The sequence below is a fragment of the Pinus tabuliformis genome, chromosome Q, assembly GCF_031772625.1.
Source record: "Pinus tabuliformis cultivar Carrire ecotype Pingquan chromosome Q, CPIR1, whole genome shotgun sequence".
NCBI lineage: Eukaryota > Viridiplantae > Streptophyta > Pinopsida > Pinales > Pinaceae > Pinus > Pinus tabuliformis.
In genome coordinates this window covers 656,014,095-656,035,882 of record NC_142296.1, presented here as the reverse complement: position 1 = coordinate 656,035,882, position 21,788 = coordinate 656,014,095, and the positions used below count along the sequence as shown (strand labels likewise).

The window sequence follows — 21,788 nt, the reverse complement described above, 5'->3', positions numbered from 1 at the left end:
TGTCCGAATATAATTACATTGCTGTCGAAGGAATGAACGGTTACAGAGCACACGTGTCGTGGACACCACTTCAAGCACCCAAATAAACTGCAATGGCAATAACAGTTGACATAGAAAATAATAATGAAACGGAACACATGTAACTTCGAAGTACGCACATGCCTTGATATTTTGGGTTACAGAGCAGAAATTCCGACAAGATTTCATTACTTCTTCAGGTCTTCCTGCCAAAAACCAGCGCAGAATTGGCGATATTGATCAGATATGCTATTGATGTTTGACAGCTTTGCAGAGTAAATAAGGTACAAATGTCACACGTCCGTGTGATTCTCAACTCCGACGCTATATTTAGCTGCGCCGCTACTTTTGCCCATCCACGTCCGAAATATCCTAGCTATATCTAAAGTTATAACCATTTTAATTGAAAATCCGCCAAAGTCATGCGGTTTTGAAGAGTTTCGAAATTTAGAAGGTAAAATGACGATAGCAATAAATTGCTCAAATGAACGCGAAATTTTTGTTTTGCTTCAAAAGATCCGCCTGTTCGATCCCTATCTTCTTGTCTCTATCTGTGAGCAGTCACCAGAGTTTCAATAAATCGCAGTCCATCGAACCTCGGTGAGAAGGTCTCCTCGGTCTTCTTAGTACTCGAATTCTCAGAAACAGCCATGACATCGTTCATCGATTTGGCCTGTAAATGACACCAGAAATCCACTAAATTCAAGACAAAATCCTAAAGCTTCTTTCTGATAGTTAAAATTTAGTGTTTCAGACAGCGTTGGAAAGAAGAAAAGAAAGAAATGAAAACAGATCCAAGAAAATCTAGCGTTAGAAAGAAGTAATGACTGACTGCATGAGGGTATGCCGTGACTCAGACCTCGTGGTCGCTGAGAGCAGCGAACGCTACAGACGCGGCCGCTGCAGCAGCACAAAGGAGTGCGGCGGGCTGCCCCATTCTTGAATTCTTCCGGAAAAAACTGTTTCCAGGAATCGAACCTCCAACCTGAAAGAAAAGACCTTGCCTTACAATAGGAAGATCTCTTCAAACTCGCGGAACAAACACCTGGATAGCAGGTGTGGATGCTCAGAGAGAGACTGAGACTAGTGGCCCTTTTGAAGCCTTCAAATGAAAAGCCAAACGTTCTTGCATTTAGATTTCTCTTTCCGCAGGTCAATAATGACCGCCTCGACAAATTGCGAGATGGACTCGAGAACAGAACAGCGGGAGGCGTGATTAGGACGCGGAGCTTTCCCCAGGTTTCGAATCTCCACGCCCTTCCGAAAACAGGGGAAACGTAAATGCCAGATGACGGCAAATGAGAATTTAAACGTCAATTAACGGTTTCTCACAGACTACTGGAATTTTGAAGAGAAAAGTAGAGGGCTGGCCCTTTTTATAATCGTGCTAGTCTCCCGACGAGATTCACGAGGACTTGGTCTTCCGTTCAGTTTAAATTAAAATAAAAATAAAAATTGAATTACTCGCAAATGATTCGTCGAAGAACAGGTGCATCACACAGGCCACGCGCAGCTGTGGCACTGGGAAAGACGGAAGTATTTGTGTTGAAGATATCTGGGTTTTCTAAATTTGAGAAGCCCAAGATCTGTTTATCGGTTTAATAAATATAATTTAAAATTTAGATTTTTATATTTCTATAATATTTTATTAATTATAAACTTTTTATGTTTATATTTTTTAAATTTATTAGATTTAAGAAATTAATTTGTCATTTTTTTTTAACTCACTTTTATTATAAAGACATTGTTAAAGATATTTTTCCTCGTTAAATTATTATTTTTAAATATTTTATTTATTTAATTCTTCATTAAAAAAATGAAAACATGAGTATCACCGGTGCCCATTGGACCAATAGGTTAGAGGTTCAAATAGAGCAATTATAACCTTTGCGCCAGAGGTTATGCAAGGATGACGAGGTTGGCGAAACGGGCGACTCAATGCATGTAAATGAGAAGGTGACCATAACGAGAGGCATGGAGTTTATTTCCTAGCGAGGCTTAGCAATCTTGACCATTGGATAGGGAATTGGGTTGAGAGCCTGAGATCAACTAAGGAATACAAAACATAAGTCTTAATAACAGGGAGGTAAGTACGCAAGTAGGGAAGTATGGAGGGAAGGGCCTTCATTTTTAGTGGGATGTTAATCTGTGGAGGAATTGTGGGTATCCATGCCAATGATTTGAAATTGCAGTGTGTCTTAACATCAGCACGCAGATTGAGGGTGGTAGTCAACACTCCACATGCTAGACGAGCATACCGCTAAGCCTGCTACCCGTGAAGGAGGAATTCTTGCTACTTTTCGTTGTTGGTGCTAGGCATCAGTGGTCGCAATTTTCTACTCTTCAACTAGGTAATTGTTGCCCTATTGTTGGGTTTCTTTTTTATGGGTTTGTTTGTTGGCAACACTTTCTAGCATCATCTTTAGGCTTGTCAAGCTTTATTGTCAAGGCTTTGTTGGCGTTTGTGGAATTGCAATTTCATGTCCTCTCTTTGTTGGTGTAGCGATGGAGAGGCTACAGTAGCTTGAGAGAACTCTAGAACTAAGATAAATTGAAATGAAGTGTCTAGTGTGGGAAGGTTTCAGTTTATTTATGTTCTAGAAATACTTGGGGTTCCTTTGGTTTTGAATGCAGGGGGTGTCATGTCGAAAGTTTGAATTACTCTAAGCATCCAAGTTGTTGGTTTGGGATTGGGTGGTTGGATTGGAGGGAGTATCAGAGGTCGCAGGATTATCTGGGCACAAGATGGTTTCCTGACTCCTATTTATTAGCGCGTTGCAATAGGAGGGAGTCTTGATGGGTTCAAACCCTTAGGATATAGTTTGTTTAGTTATTCGGGAAGAGGGGGGAGGGGGGAGGGACATTGATAGTAGCATGGGTGTAACCAACAGGTGAAGTCCCAGAGCAGTGTGACTAGGGTTCAATAGTGAAGGTCAAGACAACTGGCTGATGATCTCTTGGGGAGTTTTTCAAAAGGCATGTGACTTGACCATAGAGAAGTGGTGTGGAGTGCTTGAGCTCCTATGTGGCATGTTCAACCTACCTTCCGTAGCCCATTCATCAGGGTTTGTCCACACCATGTCGAGATAGAGAGTTGTGTGAGGAGAGAGGCAACATACTATGAGGAGAGAGCCCGTGGGGGGATACCCCATATACAGTTGATTTATATTGGTAGATGAAGTTCATGTTGGGGCGCATTTTATTGAATCACCAAAAATCTAAGATGGACCTGTTGCACACTCTGGACCACATGCATGGGCACCTAAAAGATTGTGACAACAGGTTGGATAGGATAGGTCGTAAATTGGCGAGGATCAAGCACCATCTTGGCATCGCACCGTTGTCAGCCAAATTCCCATATGATCCAACAAATCCTATATAATTGTAGGCTCATACTCATACCACCTCACTTGATTGTTTTATGATTATGGTTATTGTATTGTTTTGTGCTGGTAGTTTTGTGAAAGGCTAGATGGGCCATCACCCAAATTTAACCTTGATAAATGTTGGTTTTTTATGTTTTAAACTGTCTATTTCGACAAGCCTACGTAGGATCCATTTTTTGTTATGGTATAATATCCCGTGTAAGAGTCCATACCACTTACGATAATCCCTTATGTAATCTCTAGTTTTTGTAGTTAATAGATTTCACTTCATATATATATATATATATATATATATAAATAATTTTATTTTATATATTAATATTTTTGCTTAATTTTATTTTAATTATTTAAATATATATATATATATATATATAACCATTGCATTTAATTTTATCTTAAATTATTTAAAAAATATATTTGTAAAACAATAAAATATATTTATGAATTAAATTAATCATTTTTAATTTATTATAATATTTTTATGATAAAATAATTTAGAAATAAAATTTTAAATTTACCTCTATTATTATATATAATTTTTAAAAAAACAGGTATGAAGATTATAAAGATAGTTGGGATCTAATCCAAAACTATTTCATTTCTTTAGAGTTTCCAATATCCTTTGTGGGTTTGAGATTAAAAATGAGGACTCAATCCAAACCCTCAAATGAGAACTCAATACAAAAACTTTATTCCCTTTCCAATTAAAGATTTTCCAAAATACCCCCAAGATCCAAATACATTTGATTTCAATTTCTTACTGCTTATCGATTTAACTTTGATTGGCTTCTCATTTTCCTTGACGAGATGTTTTTTCCCTTTTCTCAACTTCGATCCAACCAATGTTTTTTTTATTGATCTGTGGAGTTGCTCTTTTGAGAGTGGTCTTTGTTTTCTTTATAATTTTTTCCACATGCTTGATCAGCCCAAGAAATTGCATTTCTAGTCTTGTTTCCTGAGAGTTCAATGTAGGATCCAGAATTCACAAGAGTTTTTTGGGCTTGGTCCTCTTATGTTTCTAAATTCGGTCCTCTTTGACATGCATTTCTTCCTAACAGTCTTTTACTTCCTTCGGTGAATCCTCTTTGGCATGCACTTGTTCCTGACTTTCTTTTGCTTCCTCCTTGTCCTATGTCTCTTCTTCCTTGTATACAATATAATGTTCTATTGGAGCACCTTCCCACCATTTGAGCCTCTGATTATTTTTTTGGACTCTTATTATGTAGTCACTTGGGCCAATTCTTGATTACATGTCATGTTGCATAACACACTCAACATCAGAATGAAACGTTTTCACATTCAACTTTCTAAACCCACACATAATTTGGAGCCGTTAGGTTTATCTTGTTAGGAAAACCTTTATTAAAATCCATCTCCACTCATATTCGAGCATAGGTCTTGAGGAAATGGTCAATTTCTAAACTATGGTAATAAAATTTCCATATTGCATTTTTCCAATAGAAGTTGACAAATGGAGATTCCAAAGATGCAGGGGAAGGCTTGGGAGCCTTGCCCAAATTGGTGCCGAGGATATTGTCACTATAACCGGATCAAAAGTTGGAGACCAGAGTTGCATGAAGAGACCAGGACTTCCCCAAAACCATGGCTTACAATACTAAATAATCTTCTTATCCTCAGGGTTGTCAAAAACAACAACAAAAAACCCGAGTTAGAAGATAAATATTCAAATCCTATGGAGATTAGTGATTCGCAAACAAAACCATTAAATCTACATATCAAACCTTATTCTAAAAAAAATAATCTCCATGCACATAGGTCTTGAGGAAATGTTTAGTTTTTGAACTATGGCAATAAAATTTCTCTATCACATTTCCAATATAAGTTAACAAAGGGAGATTCCAAAGATGTAGGGGAAGGTTTGGGAGCTTTACCCAAACTGGAGTTGGGGATATTTTCACTGTAACCGGATCAAAAGTAGGAGACTAAGGCTACATGAAGAGACCAACACTTCCCCAAAACTAGGGCCCAAAATTCCAAATAATCTTATTATCCTTAGGGCTTTCAAAGACGACAACAAAAAATCTGAGAGCCAAAGGAAAATATTTAGATCATTAGACAATAGAGGTTTCCACAAATCATAAATCCACTTATGGGGATTAACCAATCGTGGCCAAAACCCATGAAATCTACATACCAAACCTTGTTCTGAATAAATAAAATCACAGTTAAAGGCTTCATCCCCAAGGGAACATCAAAGGCAAGTGCCTCTTGAATTATCGGAAAACAATCTATATTTCAGCATGGCATTGTAAGAAACTTTGGCTTGAGCTACCTAAAAGGAAGAACTTGCAAAACCAATTGCTTTTCCTACAAGAGTTATTGTCTTCTTTGTTGAATCACGAAGATTCGTCATTGTTCGAGATGCAAGAGCCACACCACAAAAACCAACAGAGAGATCCACACATTCAGAATATGGACCAACTAGCGAAGGCAAAACCCTAGCCGTTGCAGGGGTCTTCAAAGATCCATCCATGCTTTCAAAGTCTATTTTTATTACTATAAATTATAAGTTATAAAATATTTTTTTAAGTAATAATTAAATGATAATTTTGATCTTTTCATTTGAAACTATATTTCTTTCTAATTTTCATTATATCTATATTAGAGGAAATTTCGATTCAAAAATAACCATCTAAAAAAAAGTAAGAAATTAAAAAAATAATATCATGTAGACAATTTTTTAATATATCATTTTTATTCTTTTATTTTATCAAAATTACTCAAATAAATGTCACTTTTATTAAAATTAATGTGTATATATATATAAAACATGATATTTAATAAATTTCATAATCTAAAAATTAATATGTGTTTCAAATTTATTATATAAATTAATAAATATAAGAGACAAATATATCATATAAATTCCTAAATATGCTTAAATATGAAGAACGAAATTAGTGAGTAATAAAAAATGAGTAAAATTAATAATATTTATTTTAACAATATTTATTCTTTAATATGGAAATGAATATGCACAAAAATTAATACTGTCAAACACATTTTTGCAAATATTTGAGTGGACAATATTTTATTGTCAAATATTGTTGGTTTCTAATATTTTTGAATCCTCGTTCTCCAAATTTTTCAATAGCAATTTTTGTGGGCAATATTTGACTGTAACTTTTTTTTCCACGTTTTTGAATTCTATATACTAAATTGATTTCTCCTCACATTTTTTGAACCCTTGGTCTCCATTTTTTTTATGGGCAACTTGTTTTTTGAACTCTTGGTCTCCAATTTTTTATGGGCAATTTTTTGTGAACAATATTTCACTATAAAAATTACTCATTTTTCAAGTTTATGAATCCCCATTTCACATTTTCATCGGCAACATGTCAAGCCACCCATCCAATCAAATCCCTTGTAAGCATCCACCCATCCAATCAAATCCCTTGTAAGCATCGTAACAGCTTAGCCAAACAATGAAAAAGACTCTTAAAAACAATCCATATGCATAGATTAAAGCTATCACCATCCCCTAATAATTACTAATAATTAAATTAAAATTATATAAAACCTATTTTAAAATAGACACACATATGAGTGTAATAAACATGCATATTCCTTTTTTTATTATAGCCCATATTACTTTTCTATTGAGAGAATATTTTATTTTTATTTTAAAAGAGACACATGTCAACTCTATGTTGAACACGAAAGAATTATACATCTTTTTCATAGTAAAAATAAACCTCTCAACTCAATTAATTTTTTCAAAATAATATCTAAATTTTTTTAATTTAAAATACAATATTAACATATAATAGTAAAAATAAACTTCTCAACTCAATTAATTTTTTCAAAATAATATCTTTTTTTTAATTTAAAATACAATATTAACATATATTTTCATATTCTATTATATATAAATGTGTTTTTCTTTTTCTATAAACAATACTGATAAAAATATTTTAACTCCCTCTCCCCATACATGCACCTAGTTCCAAACCATCCTAAAAATCTTATTTATTTTCTCTCCCCCAATGACATTGCCTATCCTAACTTAATCATCCTTGTTTGAATCCTAGATTTCTTTTTATTGTTATATCTAAATTAGATTGTTGAAAATAATAAAATTAATTGATAAATAATCTATATAATTTCTAGTAAAATAATTACTCTATTTCCTTTCAATAATATAAAAGAGAACAAACCCGCTAAAAATAAATACTAATTTCAAAAACGATATCATACATACAAAAATAATAACATATATTATGAATTCTTAAATTTATTATATAAGTACAAATTATATTATTAATTAATATTTTCCTTTTTAAACCCTACGAAATTGTATTATTAAATGACTTTAAAATTTTCATAATAATATAATATAACTAACATATATTCAATTATTATTTATATAATTTTGAATTTATGTTCAATAGAAATCTTGATCTCTATTATTAAATATGGAATAAAATTAATATTTAACTTCGGTTCATACCTTTTGATTATTAGAAAATTTCAATTCATATTAAATAAATATTATTTGTGCATAAACATATAACACAATTAACATTTAACTTCACTCTATACCTTTTGAGTATATTGAATTGGTAATATACATTAAAATACCTTTTGTATTTATATCAAGGTTTACCTAACTGCTTACGAAAACGAATATTGATGGAGGCTTGGGTGTTATTGCAGTAGGGGCTCTCAACAAAGCCCTCGACCACACTTATTCTATTGGTACCTATTAATCTCTAACCCCAAAATACATATTCTTCTTCCTTTTATATATGTGTCATATGACATCTACGCATATTTATTTATTTTTTTTTTTTTGTGTGTTTTAGAGAGTTTTGTTTATTGGTAGTTTGATAAAAATTTACAAGTCCCCGAACAACTCTTCTTATGGGATTTTCTCCAATGTATTTCCCAATACGGAATGAAGTGATTAGTTTCATAGTTATTTTTTCTCCATTGTTTGTTGTAGTAGGAGTTGCTTCATGCCTTTTAGGGCTCCATCACTTTTGGGTTTGGATTGCCTATAGTTTGGCTTTTAGTGTTGCATTCACCATGATGGCTGGGCCCACACCACTCGCTATGGGAACTATCTCATGACATCGCCATGGGAACTATCCCATGACATGATGATGTTTCTATAAACATTATGCAAAGCCCTTTAAGCTTTGGATCTATATAGGTTTTTTCTAAGCTATTGTACATATTACTAACCTAGATCCATCTTAATTCTAGATTTACCAAACGTCGAAAGGGATCAAATTTCTAAGGTGAAAACCTCTTTTAGAGTGAAAAACGATTTGATTCCTCCTTATACTTGGTAGGTATAGAGTTAAGGTGGATCTAGGCTTATTTATATAAACAAATAATATTGTTAGTTTTTAGTTTTACCATAAATACATAAACACTTTAAAAAAATATAACCAAGTTAAATGTTATTTATTCCAACTTTGAATTCACTTATAATTTACCGCTAAACCATTCATCATATACATTATTGTGCACTCGCTACATGATTACCTAGCATTATAAACCTAATTTTCCACATTTATATCCTCTATACACATATGAACATTATGATGTGTCCATGTATTTGTACAACTCCTACTAGTGGTAATCATGTCACTTCACTAGAGGCTTGGATTGGTTAAGGCTCAAATAAATGATATACTTCTACATCTAAAAGTAAACTCTCTCTCTTTCCTCTCACTCTCGTCTCTCCCTCTCTCTTTCTCCTTCTTTCCCTTGTCACTCCCTCTCTCCCTCCACCTTTCTCTCTCAATGCCTTTCTTCCTCCATCCCTCTCTCTCCCCCTTCCAACTTCTTCCCTCTCTCCTTCTCTCTCACAAGTCCTCTCTCTCTTCCTTCTTCTCTCCCCCTTTCTCTCCCACCTCCCTCTATCTCTCCTTCCCATCTCTCTCTCCCCCCCTTCCATCTTTGTGTCCCCCCCCTCTCTCTCTTCTCCTTCTCTCCCTCTCCATTTTCTCTCCTTCTCTCTCTCTTCTCTCCTTCTCTCCTCTCTCCCTCCCTCTCTCTCCATCTCTCCTTATTCACTCCCTCTGAAACCAATTGTCACACCCCCACAATAGTCACACGAGTCTTCGGCTCGTTGACTCACCAAGACATGCAGCACTGACATGATCCTCCTTAAGAGCAAGGCTAACTTAAGGTTACTTTCTTGGACTACACCTCCAGCATATGTGTTTTTAATAAGGTTTCTATCAACTTTGTGGAATAAGTTTTCTAACAACCTCAACATAATAGTCCTTCAATTAACTCTCCAGTAATTAGTTAATTTTCCAATTCACTTCATTCACTTTACTTCATAAATAGTTCAATTACTTAACTTCAATAACTATAATGAACAATTTGCAATATAAACAACTTCAATAATAAAACAACAACACAAACCACAATGTGTAGTGTAATAGTATTATACAAAGGGAGGGGGAACTCCCAGGTCAAATTTCCCTTACTTCGATTACTTATTCCAAATTTAGTTTACAACTTCAAAATACAACAACTAAGGTTGGGCCAAACTCCAAAGGTTTGTTGCCACAACACTTAGGAAACTTCAACAAAGCTTCAAAAAAGGCCCATGCAGACCCTTGGTCTTGCACGACTGATAAATCCCATCAAGACTTGTGCGCAACTCTATGGAGCTCGTACCTTAATAACTAAAACCAACTTAGTTTGTGCAGTCGTTTGTAGCTCGCATGACCTTCTAGAAACCACAAATGCAGGAAATCATTCCATAGAAAACCAGACAATTCACATGTCTTAGCTTGGCTAAGCGAGCCTCGGCTTGTCTTCCTCCTGCATCCTTCACTTTTTTTCCTCTTGTTACAATTTTGTTTTGTTTTCTCCTTCTCTTTTCATGTCATTTGGTTGATGTTTCTCCAACTCACATGACCTTGTATATATACAAGTCCTGCCTCATGCTAGGGGAAATCATGTCACTTCACTTGTGGCTTGGATTGCTGAAGGATCAGATAAATGCTATACTTCTACATCTAAAATTAACCTCTTTCTCTTCCCTCTCTCTCTCCTCTCTCCCTCACTCTCTCTCCATCTCTCCCTTTTCACTCCCTCTCTCTTTCCACCTTTCTCTCTGTATGTATTCCTTTCTATCCCTTTCTCTCCCACCTCCCTTTGTATATCCCCCACATCTCTCTCTCTCTACCCCTTCCATCATTATGTCTCTCTCTCTCTCTCTCTCTTCCCCTTCTCTCCCTCTCCCTTTCCTCTTATTTTCTCTCTCTTCCCTCCTCTCCTCTCTCTCTCTTAGTCTTTCTCCATCTCTCCCTTGTCACTCCCTCTACCCCTCTATCTCTCTCTGTCTTTGTTATTCCCTCCCTCTCCCCCCCTTCAACTCCATCTATCTCCCCATCCCTCTCTCATTCTCTCTCCCCCCTCCTCTCTTTCTTCCTTCCTCTCTCTCCCTCTCTCTCCCACCTTCCTCTCTCTCCCCCTCTATCTCTCTCCCCACCTTCCAAATTTGTCATTATCTTCTTCCCTCTCTTCTTCTTCTCTCCCCCATCCTCTCTCTCTCTCTCCCCCCTCTCTCTCTCCCCACCTTCCAACTTTGTCATTATATCCCTCCCTCTCTCCTTATCTCCCTCCTCTCTCTCTCTCCCCCACTCTCTCTCTCTCTCCCCCTTGTCACTCCATCTCTCTCTCCTCTCTCTCTCTCTCTCTCTCTCTCTCTCACACTCACTCACACACACACACACACACACAATTATTCTCATTTTAATCTTATTAAAACCTTGATTTAATCTCTATGGAATATCTATGAATTTTTTTTAGTAGTGATGGGGATAGAGGGTTTAAATATATCTCAAAAGTAATTATAACATTTTTTCTTTTAGATTTAATTAAAAAATGTTATAAAATTAAATTATTTTAATTGTGAAATGAGTTATGGTTTTTGGGCATCCGGTATTGATAAGCCATGGTATTGGCATATGGTATTGTAAGAAAACTTATTTACAAGTTAATAATATCCATGGTAAAGTGGAAGTGAAAATCCATGTTTAAAAATCTTGTTATATTGTAAGTTTATTGTAAGTATTAAGTTTTTATGTGCTTATTAATTAAATTTAATTATGATTTTTGGGCATCTCGTATTAATAAGCCATGGTATTGTAACAAAGCCTATTTATAAGTTAATAATATACATGGTATAGTGGAGGTGAATATCCATGGTTAAAAATCTTGCTATATTGTAAGTTTCTTGTAAGTATTAAGTTTTTATGTGCTTATTAATTAGATTTCAATATGGTTACGAAATCATTATTTTAATTTATATGGACTTTACAATTTACATTTTGCATTTTACCTTTTACATTTATATATGTTTTAATTGGAATATGAACCCGACACTTTCTTTTTTTCTTTTTATATATTTTTCTCGATATTCAATAAATGTTGAAATACATATTTATTTACATAACTCCTACACATCTCCCATATACTGGGTTGTAGAGTGCTTCTTGACGCAATAACATCATCATCTCATAGAAAATAATCCACATGCCAATTCTTGCATGTCATCATAAGAATACAACATCATTGCTATAACAATGTCATGAATGGTAAGGAATTGCATGATCATGTATGCCATCACTATGCATTTCTTCATTTAAACTACATGCAATTATCACATGCCATAAATATATAACATTACATCAACATCATAAATAGAATAATATATTAATATAATAACATAACAATCCTCCACACACCCATTGCTTCTCTAACAAATGCCACACAAAACATTAGGGATCATCATGCGCCTCTTTATGGATATCTAAATCTAGTTACTTACAAAGATTGAAACAATATAAGAAATTCTTATATGTTTTAATCTTTTAATTTTAGTCGAGTTTGATTTCTTGTTATATTTTAAGTTTTTTATAATCATACATATAAGTAGAGTGGGCAATTAAAATTGTTTACAAATTTTCTTACATTATGCCTATACATCTCCCCTTTATTAGGTTATAGAGCACCTGTCCATACAAATGTGTAAGAGTTTGAAAAATATATAAGATATTCATTCAATTTCTGAAAATGAAAAGTGGTAAATCTTTAAAAACATATTCATTCACATTTTAAAAAACAATAAACAAATATTTAAAAAAGTTTAAATTTCTAAATAATATTTAAAGAATATCAAAATTAAATGTAAAATGTTACAAATTAGAAATGAAATTTTTCTTAAATTCAAAAAATTTAAAATATTACTATTTTTGGTATTTTGTTTCTAAATATTTGTGTATAGAAAATTATGTTATCAATATTATATGGGTTGGAAACTTTTTAAATTTCTTTTCTAATTAATGCTCAATTCATGATTTAAGCTTAATTAAAAACACATTCAATCCATGATTTACTCTTCATTAAAATTATTCTTAATATTCTAATTTCTATAGATTAAAATATTAATTTTATTTTTAATATTTAATATAGTTTTAAGTCACTTGGGCACTATTGATGCTTAAGGTGGGTAAATCATATTATTAAACAAGTCTAATATGCAACATTGTTGCTTAGTACTTGCCTCTTATGAAAAAATTAAAGAGTAATTGACAACCAAAGTTATTGATAACAAAATTTATCCACATTAGTTTCTCTAGCATGAAAGTACACTGGTCTATCTATTTAAATATTTGCATCTATATATATATGAAATGACCTTTTTCGCAATATTTTTCTGGTTAATTTTAACAAAAAATAGGTAGCGATTTTTAAAACCTTGAGTTTATGTTGTTTAATCTATAGAATTTTCTTGCTTGAAATTGTATCGTTGGATTCCAATGAAAAAAGACTATTTCATCTATAAGTTAGATATATATATATATATATATATATATATATATATATATATATATATATATATATATATATATATATATATATATATATATATATATATATGAAATTAGTATTTAAAACACTTTTTAAAATTTTATTAACTCCAAATCAATAGAGCAATGAATGGATTTTATTAAAATTATAGAAATATAGAAAGTTTATAGTTATTAACATTTTACTATGTGAGAGTTTTAACATATTTTGAAATTCCTTTGCAACTAGTAAACATATGGTGAAAATAAATGTAACTAGGAATTCTTTTAAAATTAGAAAATTTAAAATGAGAACGCAATAAATGTAGAAAATCCCGTAGATTCACAAGGTCATGCAATATCCTAAAGCACAGGACAAGAATCTACTTCTACTTTCAACTAGCAGAATCCAATAGATTGATGAAAACAATATGAACAAGAAGAAGACGCATCAATGACACGTAACACAAGATGTATATGGAGAAAGCCATTGCTCAAAACCCCGCTATCTGTATTGCATATATCAGAAATATGAGTGAAGATACAAAGCTTGTTCTCACTAGACCCTTAAAACTTAGGGAGAACATATACATGACTACAGAAAGCCTTCCAACTCGAAATTCCTAAGCTAATTAGACTTAATTAAACTTAATTAACTATTTACAAGTTGCTATGAGAATAGAATTCGATTTTAATTCTCAGTTTAATTCAAGGACAAATTAAACTAGAATTTCTTGTTGCCATTTCTCAATGCTCCCTCTCAACAAGAAAGGGATTATCATCTACCCCGATCCTGTCTCTGTGCAACTCGAATTTACATCTTGAAAATGCCTTTGTCAAAATGTTAGCATCTTGCTGCTTCGTGGGAATGTACTCTAAAAACATAATCCGCCTCAATACACAATCTCTGAGATGATGATATCAGATATCAATATGCTTTGACGAATCATGAAAAACTAGATTTTCAGAGAGTCTGATACAAATTTGATTATCGCAGTAAATCACAGTTGGATCCATCTACTGACCAAACAAACCAACCATGATCTTTCTCATCCAGATAGCCTCACATGTTTCATGTCTTGCAACCATGTACTTTGCCTCTGCCAAACTGAGTGCAACCGATCTCTGTTTCCTGTTGTACCAAGAAACTGTCGTTGACCCAATACATGTGCTTTTCCAGTCGGATGAATTCACTGCCAATCTACATCGGTTAAGTCTTGAAGCTTCACTCCCTCTATCCGTTTGTACCATAATCCATATTGAGAAGCTCCCATGAGGTATCTCAACACATGTTTTGTTGCCTTCTAATACAACTTGGTAGGCCTAACCATCACTTGACTAAGCCGGTTAACTGCGTAGCACATATCCAGTTGTGTGTTCACCAAGTACATGAGTGAACCCACAAGCTTCCTGTAAACAATAGCTTCCACTACTTCCCATGAAGTAGCATCCTCCTTCCTCCAGTTACCTAATAAAGGATTCTCCATGGGTTAGTTTCTCTCCATGCAAAATCTCCTGAGAATCTCGTTGGCATACTTTCCCTGAGACACAAACAACTCCCCATATCCCTGCCATACCTCCATGCCAACAAAGTAATGCATGAGCCCCATGTTCTTCATCTCAAACTCTCTTGCAAGATCCTTCTTGCAATACTTGATCAAATGATAATCACCTGTTAGTATGAGATCATCAACATAAAGTACAATGATCAACAGTTTACCTTCCACCACTATGTGGTACAGATTCGCATTCGCTTCACTCTTCTGAAAGCCCAACCCAGTGAAGTAGTTGTCTATCATGGTGTACCAAGCACGGGGTGCTTGCTTCAATTTTTAGCCCATACAATGCTCTCTTGAGTCAGCACACATGTGACTTACAGTCAAAGGTCTTAAAACCTTCAGGCTGCTCTATGTACACCTTTTCCTCAATCATGCCACTAAGGAAGGTTGTCTTCACATCCATTTGATGTATCTTCCAATCCATCTGTGCTGATAGTGCCAATATAGATATGATTGATGAGTACCTTGCAATAGGAGAAAATGTATCATCATAATCAATCCCCTATACCTGTGAAAATCCATGGGCCACAAATCTAGCCTTATGCTTCTCCACACTACCATTTGTAGCTTGCTTTACATTGTAAAGCCAACAGGAGCTCACTAATGACTTGTCCTTCGTTCTCGGGACCACATCCCAAACACTGTTACGAACTATGGAGTCATACTCCTCCACCATGGCATCAACCCAAACCGGTTGGTGCACTGCTTCCTTAAAGGAAGATGGCTCTGTCACAACACATTCGCCTATAAGATCCATGTATCCAGTGTACCTCCGAGGTGACCTCCTTGCCTACGCTGAGAAGTGGGTGCTCCCGCATTCTCCCATGCATCATCCAATAATATGTTAGCCTCTCAGGTGCACTTTCTTCCCTCTCTGGAAGAGTCTGCCTGAGTGGATGTTTCCACTCCCGTATCCTCTACATGTGGCTGCTCCACATCAATCTGAGGCTCCTCAACCTTAGGATCTAAAATCTCCCCATCCGCATGTAGCTCAATCTCCCTCTCAAGGGAAACTCGCATGACCTTCTCCTCATCGAATCTGACATCCCTGCGAACCACTGTCATTCTTCTGGTTGACAAGTACACCTGATAGTTGTGAGGTGTATCAGTGTACCCCACAAATATCCCCAACTCTGTTGTAGGCTCAAGATTCTTCCATGCATCTTTGGTCACATGGAAATATACCGATGACCCATAAATCCTTAAGTGACCAACATCTGTCCTCTTACCGAAATAAGCCTCCTCTGGTTTCTTCATCTTAAGTATCCGATGTGGGCTACGGTTCTGAACATAAACCACTGTGTTGCATGTCTCAACCCACAAGTGTAGTGGTAGGCCCTGATCATGTAACATCACCCTTGTTGTCCCTACTATGCTTTTGTTCTTCCTCTCGGCCACTCCATTATGCTGAGGGTTATGGGGTTCCATCAACTCCTGTTTAATCCCTTCCGCTACACAGACGTTCTAAAACTCGTTTGAGACATACTTACCATCATTATCACTCCATAGAGCTTTAACCTTCTTGCCCGAATATTTCTCCACCAATGCTTTAAACTCACAAAACTTTGTGAAAGTTAGATCCTTTTCTTGCATGAAAAATATATAGCATTTTCGAGAAAAGTCATCAACGAATATAACATAATACATGTGTTTGGCTGTGGATGCTATCGAGAATGGTCCACACACATTTGAATGGAATCTCTCTAGAATAGCCTCTGCTCAACTGTCTATGTCATGGAAGGAATACTTGGTGTATTTTCCCAAAGTGCACCCCTTACATGTATCAACTTGCTCAAGAGTACCTTTGGGAAGACCGGTAGAGATCTGCTGCAATATCTTCAAAGCCCCATGATACAAGTGGCCCAATTTCCTATGCCACAACTTGCCAACATCTTGGCTCTGCACCCTTTCTGCTTTTTTTCTCAAAGAAGCACACTCCTCTACCTCTAGCTTATAGAGATTCTTCACCCTAATCCCTATATTCTTTACTTGACCTGTGGCTATGTGTTGAAGGAACACCTTTCATTTTGAGAAGATCACATCATAGCCTCTATCCTTAAGCATGACAATGGATACTAAGTTATTCTTAAGCCCGGACACATACATAACATTCTTCAAGGTGAGTGGAGCCACATGCTTCCTCTAAAAAGTAATCATGCCCAATCTAGTAACACTATACTTCCCGCCGTCACCCATCTCGATATGCATCTGTAGATATTTCTCCTCCAGGTCACTGAGTAACTCTTTATTGTCAGTCATGTGGAATGAAGCTCCACTGTCTAAGTACCATACACTTCCCACCATTGATGACACCATGCATGCAGTGAGGGAAAATTCTAATTTGAATTGAGAGGCCAAAGCCTCACCCATCGCTCCTCTTGAGGGATTCTTCTTGCACTTATTGAGAGGAAAATTTGTAGCAAAATGGCCCAACTCATGACAATGAAAGCACTTAACTTTCATCATGTCTTTCTTCTTACCTCCATGATAAGAATCCGATTTGGAATGAGAAGTTTTCCCTTTCGCCTTCTTCGCCTTAATCGTTAAGGAAAAATTCTCTTCATCATCAGTCTTTGATGAAGAGCCATCCTTGGTGTTCCTCCTAATCTCCTCCTACATCAAATCCAACCACATTCGTTCCCAATCTGGCAGCTTCTCCCAACCATTGACAGAGTCCTAATAACTATGCCAACTCTTTGGGAGTCTTAGAAGAGCAAGACTCACCATGTCATCCTCGGCAACCGTGAATCTAACACTTCCAAGTTCATCATGACACTAAGTGAACTTGGTCAAGTATTTTGGAATCGTCTCTCCTTTCTCCATTTTGATTTTTTGAAGTTTGTCCTTTAGTGCCAATTTCCTTTGGTTACTGTTGTTCTGATACAAGTCTATCAATGCTTTCCACATAGCATACAAAGTTTCCTTGCCATGGAGAGTCGAGACAATGTGGTATTGAACTCCCTCAAGGATTATCTACCTCGCCTTTGCCACACACTTCTTCCATTCAACCAAATTTTGTGCATCCGATGTTGCTGGCTTAGGAATTTCTTGATCAACGAATTCCTTCAATCCATTATCCACTAGCATAGCCTCCATTCTGTCCCTCTAGGGTATAAAATTTGAGCTGCCTTCCAAGGCATACTCGAGACACAAACGATAGAATTCCATCTACCGATCCTGAAGTATGTATTGCAAATTTGAATTTCACCTAAAACCTAAAACTCAAAACTTCGAAATCTCCTCTAGTATATTGTTCTCAGCTCTGATACCATGTAGAAAATCTTGTAAACTCACAAGCTTATGCAATGTACTAAAGAACATGACAAGAATCTACTTCTACTTTCAACCAGTGGAAGCCAATAGATCGATGAAAACAATATGAACAAGAAGAAGACAAATCAATGGCACATAACACAAGATGTATTTAGGGAAGGCCACTGCTCAAAACCCTGCTATTTGTATTGCATATATCAGAAATATGAGTGAAGATACAAAGATTGTTCTCACTAGAAAAATTCCGCACAAGTATGCTCAACTCTCTCAGCTCATAAGCAAGCTCTTGGCCAACACTTAGCCAATTCTGCAGTTCTCCAAGCTCCTAATCTCTTACGTAATTCCTAGGATGAATAACCTGTATTTAAAGGGAATTCATGCATCCAAAACTGTAAAATCCAAACATAGGATCAATCTCTGATGCATGCATGATATTTACACTCCAATAAATAATACCACTGATAGAACACTATCCCTACACTCTAGTCTCAACTGGGTCTTTATCTGAACTGACATGCATGAGTTTCTCATGAGGGAATCTTTAGTTAACTGGAGTAGCACTAGTGGATGCATTAGTGCACCAACTGACTGTTAGTCCTCTATTAGTTCCAAAAAAAATTTAGAACTGATTTAACTAGACTTAACTTAGTAAACTGAGTGATCTAATTTTCAACTCAATTTAAACTCATACTGGATCCCTAAAACTTAGGGAGAACATATGCATGACTACAAAAAGACTTCCAACTCAAAATTCCTAAGCTAATTAAGTTAATTAAACTTAATTAACTATTTACAAGTTGCTATGAGAATAGAATTCGATTTTAATTCTTAGTTTAATTCAAGGACAAATTAAACTGGAATTTCTTGTTGTCATTTCTCAACAATAAACTCAAATAGAAAAGGCAAGCAAAAAGACTTATGACTAATAAAAAAACAAAAAAAAAAATTCGAATATGATAATGAATGGAAAGAAAATATTAATTATGAAAAAAAAACTTTTAATTAATTAATTGTATTTCACTTATTGAGAAAGCAAATGGAAAGTCTCAAATATTTCCAATTTCATAATTAATTGTATTTCACTTGCAAATTAGAGGTTTAAAAAAAAATTAAACAGTTTTTAATTTTAACAAATTGATTTTAAACTACATAATTAAACATCCATCATTCAAAAATAAAGATTTTAATTTTAAAAATTCAAAAATTGATTTTCAATTGCTAAAAAAATAAGTTTAATATTTAATATTATAAAAACTTTAATAAACTTTGGAAATAGTTTTTAAAAATTTTCAAATTTATTAAGAGTCAAAATATTTTGACCCAAAATTATTACAATATAAAAATTTCACCTATATCCAAATTAAATAATTAAAATTTGCCATGTCATATTACGTAACTACATGTCTTTTAAATTTTGAAGGATTTTGATTGACTTACACATCATGACATAGAAATTCAATGTTAACTTTTAAAATCAAATTTCCTCTATTTTTTTATTTTTTAGTTTAAATTTAGTTATAATAATACGTTTAACAATGTTTATATCCAAGAATCTTCCCCTATTATTAATTCAAATTTTGATGTTTAATTTCATATTTCTCCATGCTATTTCAATTACTTTAGCCCAATTCAATTCTTCGATTAGCAATCTTTCATCAATAACTAATATTTTCAATCATCAACAGTAATTGAAGATAGAACAGTAAATGCAATGACAAAGGAGACAATCAACACATCAAAAAGAGACACCAGATTTTTGGTCAATGAATAGGGAAAAACCTACTGCAGGGAAAACCCTTTGTAATTCTTCTTCTTACTAGATTATCATAAAATGTTCAGCAAAGAGTGCAATGAGCTAGTAAAAAATCATCCAGTAAAAGTAACCCAACAACATTTAGAAATATGTTTCGAACATCAATCCAAATTAAAGGTAATTTTTCCTGTCTGCGGTCAACTACGATCAAATGTCAATTTGTGACCATAGAGGCCAACTGCACGAACGAAGATGTGTGTGTGTGGTTGAGAGCTTCCAACTACATGAATGAACCTATGTGCCTGCGGCTATAGCCAAAATTGTTTGTGACAAACCTGTGGTCATAAACCAAAACCCTAACACACGTGTGAGCTTCGGACCTTATAATCTCATACCTACACGAACCAATTTCCTCAACCTAGCTTCAGACTTGTGAAAACCAATCAATGAAGAAGAGAATAAGAAGATGCTTGATGATGTCCACATGAGCTTGAGATCACTTGTATTTATAGGCTTCCAAGGGTGTCCAATTTCCTATTAGGGATGACCTGATCAAGTGTGACATTGTGGGCTTCAATTCAAAAATACACTTTCCCTTATCCAAATTGAGCGCTTTAATAGTAAAAATTGATCCTCTTGAAAAGAGGAATCTAGTCCCATGGTTGGAATTTGTCACTGAGCTGCCAAATTAACACTCTCTCTTAGCTAGGGAGAAATTCCAACTATATCATGTAATAATACTATGTATCATGTTGTCATATCATGTTTCATCTCTTCTCAACTCTATCTGCTGAAACATTCTCGAATATAAAGAAGAAGAATAATCAGGGAGCATTAGCTACCACCCTCTCAGGATAATGAGAAAGGCCCTATGGGACACTCTCACCTCATGTCATCACATAGGGGAGCAAACATCTTCTTCCATATGTTGAGTAATAAGAGTCATAACATAGGGGAGAAAACATCTTCTGCCCTATGTCACTCAATACAATATCTCATCCATCATATCACTCCCTCATCTACCCAACAATGACCCTCAAGAGTCATGTGGTAGAATACCTACATCATAATCATCTTGGGTAACACAACTCTAAACACTCTCAACCCATCGACTAAATAGGGAGTGGTAATCCCAACAAGCCCAGCTTGTGGGTAAGATGAAAATTGGGGTATACTCTACATAGAACAAGATAGGGGAGAAATATATCAAACAATATGGGTAACAGATAGGGGTGATACCCTATTGTCTAGAGATCCCTCAACCATAGGAGACCTCCATCTTAATTCATCACCCCGGGAAATCAAAGAGGGGGGAAGAGATGACTCAATGTTCTCGATTAATGATGCCATTTATTAGGAGGGGTCACATCCGTCAGTCCAATCTTCTCTCTGCAGGCCAAGAAATTGCCTTTTGGAAAATCCTTGGTGAGAATATATGAAATTTTCTCATATATTAATATATTATGGAGTTTAACAACTCCTCTTGTTTCCTTGTCTCGAATGAAATGATATCAGATCTCTATGTGCTTGGATTTTTCATGAAATACAAGATTATATGCTAGACGGATCCCACTTTTGTTGTTGAAATATATTAATGTAGTGTCTAGGAACTACTCAAATAGACCTCCAAAGAGTTTCCTCAAAACAAATGCTTCACAACTATCCATGGTAGCGGCAATGTACTTTGCCTCTGTATTACTCAGTGCTACGGAATTCTACTTCTTCCTCATCCAAGATATCATGGCAGATCCAAGGCTAAAACAACATCCATACATACTCTTCATGTCATCAACATTTCCTACCCAGTCAACATTGGTATATCCATGAAGTCAAACATATCTGGCATAATATCTCAAAGCAAGGGTGATCATCCCATGCAAATATCTCAAAATGTGTTTGGCAACAATCAAATGTTCGTGGAGAGGCTCGACCATTAATTGACTCAACGTGGTCA

The 21,788-nt window shown here is 35.0% G+C and overlaps 1 long non-coding RNA gene across 1 annotated transcript; it reads right to left on the bottom strand.

The window, feature by feature from the left end:
* LOC149221225 (uncharacterized) lies at positions 1 to 1,447 on the bottom strand. Its single transcript, XR_016248826.1, has 2 exons — positions 878 to 1,447; positions 1 to 691 (listed from the first exon to the last, which is right to left on the bottom strand). It is a non-coding gene; the product is annotated as an uncharacterized LOC149221225 (long non-coding RNA).
* Between the last annotated feature and the right edge of the window lie 20,341 nt (positions 1,448 to 21,788).